The following is an 8,006-nucleotide window of genomic DNA, read 5'->3' on the forward strand; positions in this document are numbered from 1 at the left end:
GTAGCAAAGTTCTAACAGAGATAAGAATAATATTTAAAAACAAAACAAACAAAAATCCCATCTTCCTAAGTTTCTGTGCCCTGTCCGAAAGATGAGGACTCTAGATGGACCACTCTAGATGGGACTCTTTGGAGAGGAATGAACACCTTCTCTTAAAATATAAATAATTCTCCATATTCACATCTAATTCCCTTGTCCATTTTCACCGCTGTAGTTTCCCTCACTCTCCCCTTCTGATGATTCCTCATACTCCCAACAGTTTCATCCTTATCACAATACAAATCTTTTAAAAATGTTTTGCTATCATCAAGGAATTGTCCCCTAGAAACCCAGCATAATATCTCTTTAGTCTACACCCAAATCTTAGGAAATCCAATTGATAATTCTATGTGAATGAGATTTCTGGGTCTTCTGAACTCTATTGGTCCCATTTGCAACTTGGTTAAGTCTTCTCTGCAATTTAATAATAATGTATCAATTTGTTTTCATTTAAAAGCATTTTATTCAGCTTCTTGCTAAGACAAAAAGACATTAATGAATGTGACACAAAAACCTGCTGCATTATGCTTAAATGAAAAAAGAATTCCTCCTAAAATAAGGAGTTAACCATATAATAAATTAAGCACTATTTGTTTACAGGGTTGTTGTTCAGCAAAATGAAGGAAAAATGCTATTACACTTTGGCTTACAATGGCTGTTAAGCTTTTGGAAGCTCAGCATTCACTTGTCTATACAATTAAAATAGGGAGGGAATAAGAACAGATCAAAAATCAATTACTTTTTCATTGATAAAGTAGTTGCAATCTCCTCCACTATCAATCATCTACAAATTAAAAGTAACATTTTAACTTTGACTTTTTCTCCCTTCCCTCCACTCTGGTAGAAATGTCAATAATCAGTTAAATATTCAAAATATAGGAAAATAAATGTATAATTCACAACTTATCTAATGTTCTTATTCTCTAGAAACTCAGAAGATTAAACAGCATAAAAACCACACTAATGAACTGAACATGAAAGGAGCCTGTTAATAGGACTTTTGAGGGATTTCAGTGTTTTCCATTTCCAGACTGGGACAAGCCCAATGAACACAAGAGGTCTCTCCAATAGTAACTATAAAAGTGTTCCCAACCTCTCCACCTGTTTAGTCATCCCAACCCAATCAACTCCTGCCAGGAGCAATGGAGCTACAGTCCCAAATCAAGAGTACCTCTTAGAACCTGAAGTTTCCAGCTTTTATTTTACTGCTTTTCTCTGTCGAAATATGTCTAAAGGAAAATCTTGATTATTATTCTTTTACCTTTGCTCTTCTAGCCCAAAGCCTTCACAGAACTACTTCTGCTCCAACTGGCTTACTCCTCCTAGCACTAATTCCCAGCATGCTTTGTTTTCTGAGACCTACGATAATTTAAGTCTTGCATAAGCAAAGATATCTGGGTGAAAAGGGGCCACAATTCTCTACAGTCCTGGTTATAACTAAGGTTGGCAATTTCTGAGTAACAAGGTGAGTATATTTATGTCAAGAGATATAGAGAAAGATGAGCAGATACTAAGACATGATGTCTATCTAAAAAGTAGCAACCAGGCATAATTGTACACACTGCAATCTCAGCTAGTGGGAAGATTGAGGAGGAAGATCACAAATTTGAGGACATCCTTCACAATTCAGTAAGACCCTATGTCAATTTTTTTTTTAATTAAGGTTTAGAGATGTAGTTAAGTGGTAGAGCACCAAAAGGGTTGAATCAATCAATCTCTCTCTCTCTCTCTCTCTCTCTCTCTCTCTCTCTCTCTCTCTCTCACACACACACACACACACACACACACACACACACAGTAGCTAAGATAGCTACCAAAGGAAAACAAGTGTATTACTTTGATGCCTCCCATTTTCACCCATATTCTACTAATTGATACATCTTCAGTTCATTTCCCTTCATCCTTCCTTTTCCAAAAGGAAAAGGTACTTTTGCCCTCCCTCTGCCTATCTCAGAATCTTTCATTATGCCCACTCACTAAGATATGTTTAGCTACCTAGGATAATGATAATTTCTTAAAATAAAACCAAAATTGTTCACATTACTTGGTTATATGAACATCAGAATATAACACCATTTAATGGGAAAAAAATTTTTTAAGCATGAGTCAACTAACTTGAATACCAGTCTCTACTCCACTAGTTAACTAGTCCTTAACCCTGGACCACTCAATCTTATGGACTGAATTTCAATTTCCTTAACTATACAACGGGTAACATAATATTCATCTTACTGAACTTCAACAATCAACTGATAGAAGCATTTTTAAGAGTTCTGATAACAAGATTAGAGATGTAGCTCAGTGGCAGAGCACTTACCTAGCATGCATGAGGCTCAGGGGTTCAATCCCCAGTACCACCAAAAAAGAAAAAAAGTTTTGAAAACAGACAAATATAAAGTAATAATTGCCAAAGGTCATCTGTGAGACCTAAATGTATGAAATTTATTCAAACAAAGAAGTTCAATGACTATACCATGGAAAACCTAAAATGATTGGGATAAAAGCAACTCCAAACTCATATAATCACTTAAACATGATTTTAAAAACCCAGTTCAGAACAAAATAAAAGCAGGCCCTAATTTCTGGGTTCATTCCACCTTCAGATTCCAGACTATGGTTAAAAACAGTTTAGTTGTCTGCCAGCTGGTGAGTACCAAAGCATTCCTTTTTGGTGGAGTCCTATTCTAGTGTAGTTGGGGAATGAGTAAGACTATTACTTTGATAATGCAGTAAAGGCCAACACAACAAATGTACAATAAAACTTTTCTCTTTGTAGACTAGTAATGTCCATTTAAGTTAAAGAACCTTCAGATTCAATCTGCTATGCCAGACTGAGGATAAAGTAACCAGCTGCTTTTCAATCTCCTAAAATTTACAACAATATACATACACTATATCAAATACAAATAAAAACACACACTAAGCTGCTCAATATCTAGAGAGTAAGGAACTAATATATACTGTGTCAGAAACCATAAGGAAACAGAGTTCATTTAATCCCCACAAACACCCTGAAATGTGAATATTATTATTGCTATTTTTATTGATGAGAACACTAAAGCCTAGACAGATTAAATAACTTGCCCAAGGTCACAAAGTAAATAAGCAGCAGAGTTGGTATATGAACCTAGTTTTGCCTGACACCAAAGCCCATACTATCCTGACTTTTATTCTCAATGGTGTAACTATGGCAACCTTCTTGGGCCTTCATTTCACCTTAATTCCTAACATAGTACTTAACTGTGTGTCTTGGATAAGTTTCTACAACTTCACAAATGGACATAAAAAAATTTCCAGAAGACTTCTCCTTTGTCTTTTTTTCCCCCCTCCCTTCATTTCCTTCCCATTTCTGTGCAAACTATTTCTTCTCTAGGTTAAATCACTGGGCTCAACCTAATAGGCTGCCATACATTTCAGCAATCAATAAACCTAAAGGGTGTAAGTTCTATTTCCTTCCTTAAACAACTAGTATTTGAGCATAGCATTTTCTTCTAATCTGGTTCCTAGTACAATTCCTTGAGCATAGTAGGTACGAGTAAGACTGTATGTTGAATCACTAACTTAAAAAAAAGTTTTACTCCTCTAGCTACTAAATTTAAGAGATGTCAAAGGAATCCAATTCTATAAGTAAATTCTTTCACAATAAAGATGGATTTTTCAAAAAGTTAAAAAGGGCCAAGAAAAAGATAAACTGAAATAAGACAATGTAGAGTTTAAGACCCTAATGACTGACTTGTAGATGATGAATTTAAAAGCTTGAAAAGCTTGATTTAAAAATATTGGCATTCAGAGTATTTTTCAAATACTTCCTGCAAAAAAAAAAAAAAAAGAAAGAAAAGACTGTAAAAACAAACACAGACAACTCTTACTCAGGATGTTAAGACTAATGACTCTTTTCCTGTTTTTACATATATTAACTTTTTCTGCAGTATTATTTTTTAAGTGTGGTAAGTGGTTTCTCTCGCTGGATAAAATGGTTATCTTTAACACTTTCCATACAGTGTGGATTTACTCTCCTTAGATATAATCCATAGAAATTAAGTATTCATTAATTCAAGCATGTGTCTTCTAGAACAACTTGTTACATAATACCAGCATATTAAAGATAATTATTTTTCTTTCCATTCATAGAATGTTTTTCTTGCTTTAAGTGGTCACGTCCCTTTGTATTCTTTTCATGTAGGTACAGGATTCTTGTATAAAGAATTTCATTAAGTCCCAATCTTTTCTTGGTAAGCACAAAAATGACATTTCCCCATAAACTAAACCTAATTTATATGTCTTTTGATTTGATTTATGTTAACTTTTCAGTGAGATTAAAGTACTTCAATCACACTGGAATCCATGTGGAATGGGCTATTTTTGTGTTAATAAGTTCCCTACCAATGAAAGTATTCGAAGAAGAAATCTCCTGTAAGAGGAATTCCTGGGTTAGGTGGAAAGGTGAACAAGCTTAATTTTATGGTCCTCTTCCCTTTCTATGAGTTTAAAATGAATTTTTTGATGAATAAACTTTGGTGATACAATGGATTACAGACCAGCTTATTGTGACCTGTCTCTTTTGCAGCTCATATTCAGATCAACCCAGGGAAGATGCCCTTCTGATCCTGATTAGCCTGGCAAGCTATCTAATTCTTTCTAGTGAAAACCAAATATCCATAATATTATCAGTGTCTTGCTATTTGAAATGACTGAAATGTACTGAATTAATGCAGTCAGCAGAGTGTCACTGTATGATTTACTTATGGATCTGTGGCAGCCTTTTAAACACTGTCTCCATGAGGGACAGCCAAAATGAGGAGTTATGTGGGAGTAAAAAAATATGATAACTAGGCCTTCAACCTCAAATACAAACCCAGCTGCGCATACACATGGACATCCACAGGAAAGCCTGCTAAACGAAAGATATAAAGCAAAGAAAAATCCAAATCCTGTCCAGCATGTGTGCTCTTCACAGCAAAACTGGTTGGGGAACTGTCCTTTCAGCACCACACCACCAAACCCTAGTACAAGCCTAAATAAAGGCAATCCGAAGCTGGAGCTCAAGAAAAATTTGTTAAGGGTCCTACAAGGAAGCAACTGTAGGGTTATGTGTGTTTAAGCAAGCTATATTTTCCTTAATTATTCTTTATCAGTTTAAAGCAAAATCTTCCAAATATTTTGATAAAAGCTGACAAAGCCCCAAATGAAAACCAAAAGCATATAAAGTCAGCCTCTCAAACTGAACCCAAGAAACCAATAAAACTAGCCTGTGCCATCAAGAATTGCTTTGCAATATCTGTGACCAACCCTACTAAGAAACACAACATATTTACATACACCCTGAATCAGATGTTCAGAGAACATAGAACATGCTTGCAGCCTTCTCCAGGGACAGCCTCAATTTCTAGGACAGAGAATGCTTGCTGAACAAGGAACCATCACTACCACCCCCACTCCCCAACAAGCAATCAAATCCTTTCAGGGAGAACTGAAGGCCTTATAGGTCATGAGTTCCAAAGGAAAAAAAAAAAAAAAAAACGCTGCAGTATTTCAAGAACCAGGTTACAGACAATGTGCTACAATGTAGCTTTTGTCATTTTAAATCTGAATTCCCCAAGATTCCTACCATCCTGGTACTAGGCTGTAATGTTGTCCAGCCATTTGCATTACACATCAAAAAAAATTTTAGGAAGGAAAAAAGGCCCCTCCCCCATATCTTCTAATGCACGTGGAGAAAAAGAAGTACAGAGAGACTGTGAGACAGTGAAAAACCTACCACACCCGATATCTCTCTTGGAAAGCTAAAACATCCCCCAGCCCTAACACACCACTAGCTCTCTAAAGGATCTCTCCAGGTTCAAACTTGAGAAAACAGTTATTTTTAAAAAGCACTCTCCCTTCTTTGTCCTCAAGGTCCTCACCCACACTTCCTGCTTCCATCCCTGCCTCTCTGGTGCCCACTGTGCATTTAAAGCGGCTTCTCTTGTGTAGCAGAGCTTGCTCCATGCTAATTATTACTCCCTCCCCCTGAATTCAGCCAGATGCAATGCAAAGTTTTTTCTACCCACCTCCCCCAAACAGATGACATTCATTTATCATGAACACTGATGTGAATCTTGGAATCTCCAGATATAAAATGTATTCCCCCATGCTTAAAAACTGCAGTGTAAGTGAGGAAAAGGGCATAGGGTGGAGTAGTTGGAAGCAATACATGGTTTAAAGAATCCTATTTATCAAGCTGAAAAATGATTCCCACTCCATGCCAACTCAAAGCTGGGTCCCCTGGAGGGGTCTAAGAACCCTGGCCTACTCCCCCTCCCCCTGAAAAGTTAGCTGCCAAGTCTCCACCGGTGGTTGCTGCTGGCAATGGAGAGGCAATGGAGAGGATGGAGCTGGGCTCCCAGGAGAAATGCAGAGGCTCTGCGGTCCCCCAAGGTACCAACAGAGAAGTAGAGAGGAAGGGTCCAAGCTGTGCAATTGGGCAAACAGTCCTGGACCCTATGCTAACAAGAAGCCCAGAGTGCTGCTGGCGGTGGTAAGGGTGGGGGGGAAGGGGAGCGAGGAGGAGAGGAACAAGCTCTGCATCGGGTGGCGTATGGATGGGGGAAGGGGGATATTCTGAAAGTGATGTACTCCCTAATGCAGGAATCCTAGCCTGCCGAGGAAGGTCCCGGGCGCCCCCAACACAGCCACAGAACACCCTGTTAGGAGGGGGACAGACACATCCGAGTAAAGGACAGGGGAAGTCCTAGCAACCCAAAGAACCCAGGCACACCTGGCTTCTGCAGTTGGTAGCAATCTGGAGCCTGATCAGGGACAAGGATGCAGTAAGACATGGGGGAGGGGGAAAGGCTGAGGGGCTGTGGTAGGAAGATCCCGACAGTGCTGCCCTTCCCAGAGCAAGCCCGCTAGCGACCCGACTCTACCCCGGCTGGGGGAGGGGGGTGCACCACGGAAGGGGCACCGAGGGCAACCCGTGTCCCCCAGTGTAGACTAGAGAGACGAGGAGAGGAAGGTATCCGGGCGTGGGGCCGGTGGTCCTAGATTCTCCTAGGGGCCCCCAGTAAACACGGTAGAAGGAAGCAAGACTTCTAAAACACCTGTCCGAAACAGGGAGGTCAGAAACTCGGCTCCACAGCCCCGCGAGCCCCGCCGCGCACTCTGCGGCAAAGCCCCTGACTGGAGAGGGGCGAGCCCGCTCAAGGGTCCCGAGGCGGGAAGGGGAGCCCGGGGCGAAGAGCAGCGCCAGGGCGGGGGCTCCGGGGCGACTTACGGCGGCAGCGACGGCGAGCGAGGCAGCGGTGGCCCTAGCGCGGGGCCCGGGAGGCGCGGCCGGACTGCAGAGGCGCCGAGGCTGCGGCGGGCGGGACTGCGGTGGGCGCCATCTTGGAGCGCTCCCCGCGCCCGCCCCCCGCGCCGCCCGAGTACTTGCATAATTGATGACTCGCGCCCGCCCGCCCGCCGCGCGCCTTAGCGCGCGCACCCGCCCATCGGCCCCTCGCCCGACCCCTCCGCGCACTCCCCCCGCCCGACTGCCCCCGCCCGCACCTCGTGCCCTGCGGCCCACCTACCCCTGCAGGGCGCGCCCGCTCGCCCACTGCGCCCGCCCGCCCGCTAGCTGGCTTGCAGGCCGGCGTCCCTGCGCCGCCGGGACCGGATCCGGGCGAAGGAGAACAGGGCGCCGGCAGGGGGCGCCGCGCCGGAGCGCCAGCGAGCGTCCCCGGGCCCGCCTCCACGACGCCCCCGCCGAGTCGCGGGAGGGGCCGCGCAGAAGGCCGTACCGGCCGCGGAACCGCTTCCCACAGACACCGGAGTGGAAACCCGAAAGGTGTGGTGTTGCCTCGCGCTCCGCGGCCCCTGTCAATGTCAAGTCGTACCTTTCTCTGGAATTTGTCTGGTAATAGTACAGCGCTCAGTTGTTGAAGTTTCTGATCTGTAAACCCAAGGACTCGATTTACTTCATCTTTGGCCAACTGGTGAGACTC

The 8,006-nt window shown here is 42.7% G+C and overlaps 1 protein-coding gene across 9 annotated transcripts in view; it reads right to left on the reverse strand.

The window, feature by feature from the left end:
• Scn8a (sodium voltage-gated channel alpha subunit 8) overlaps positions 1 to 7,702 on the reverse strand; it is a 177,238-nt gene extending 169,536 nt beyond the window's left edge. For 8 of the 9 annotated variants that reach the window (XM_078014672.1, XM_078014670.1, XM_078014667.1 and 5 more), the window contains exon 1: positions 7,295 to 7,441. The gene's annotated coding sequence lies outside the window, so the exon portion shown is untranslated. Of the gene's footprint in view, positions 1 to 7,294; positions 7,442 to 7,592 lie in introns of those variants that run through there. The other variant, XM_078014665.1, reaches the window with a different exon arrangement.
• Positions 7,703 to 8,006: the final 304 nt, after the last annotated feature.

The sequence above is a fragment of the Ictidomys tridecemlineatus genome, chromosome 6 (genome assembly GCF_052094955.1).
Source record: "Ictidomys tridecemlineatus isolate mIctTri1 chromosome 6, mIctTri1.hap1, whole genome shotgun sequence".
In the NCBI taxonomy this organism is placed as follows: domain Eukaryota; kingdom Metazoa; phylum Chordata; class Mammalia; order Rodentia; family Sciuridae; genus Ictidomys; species Ictidomys tridecemlineatus.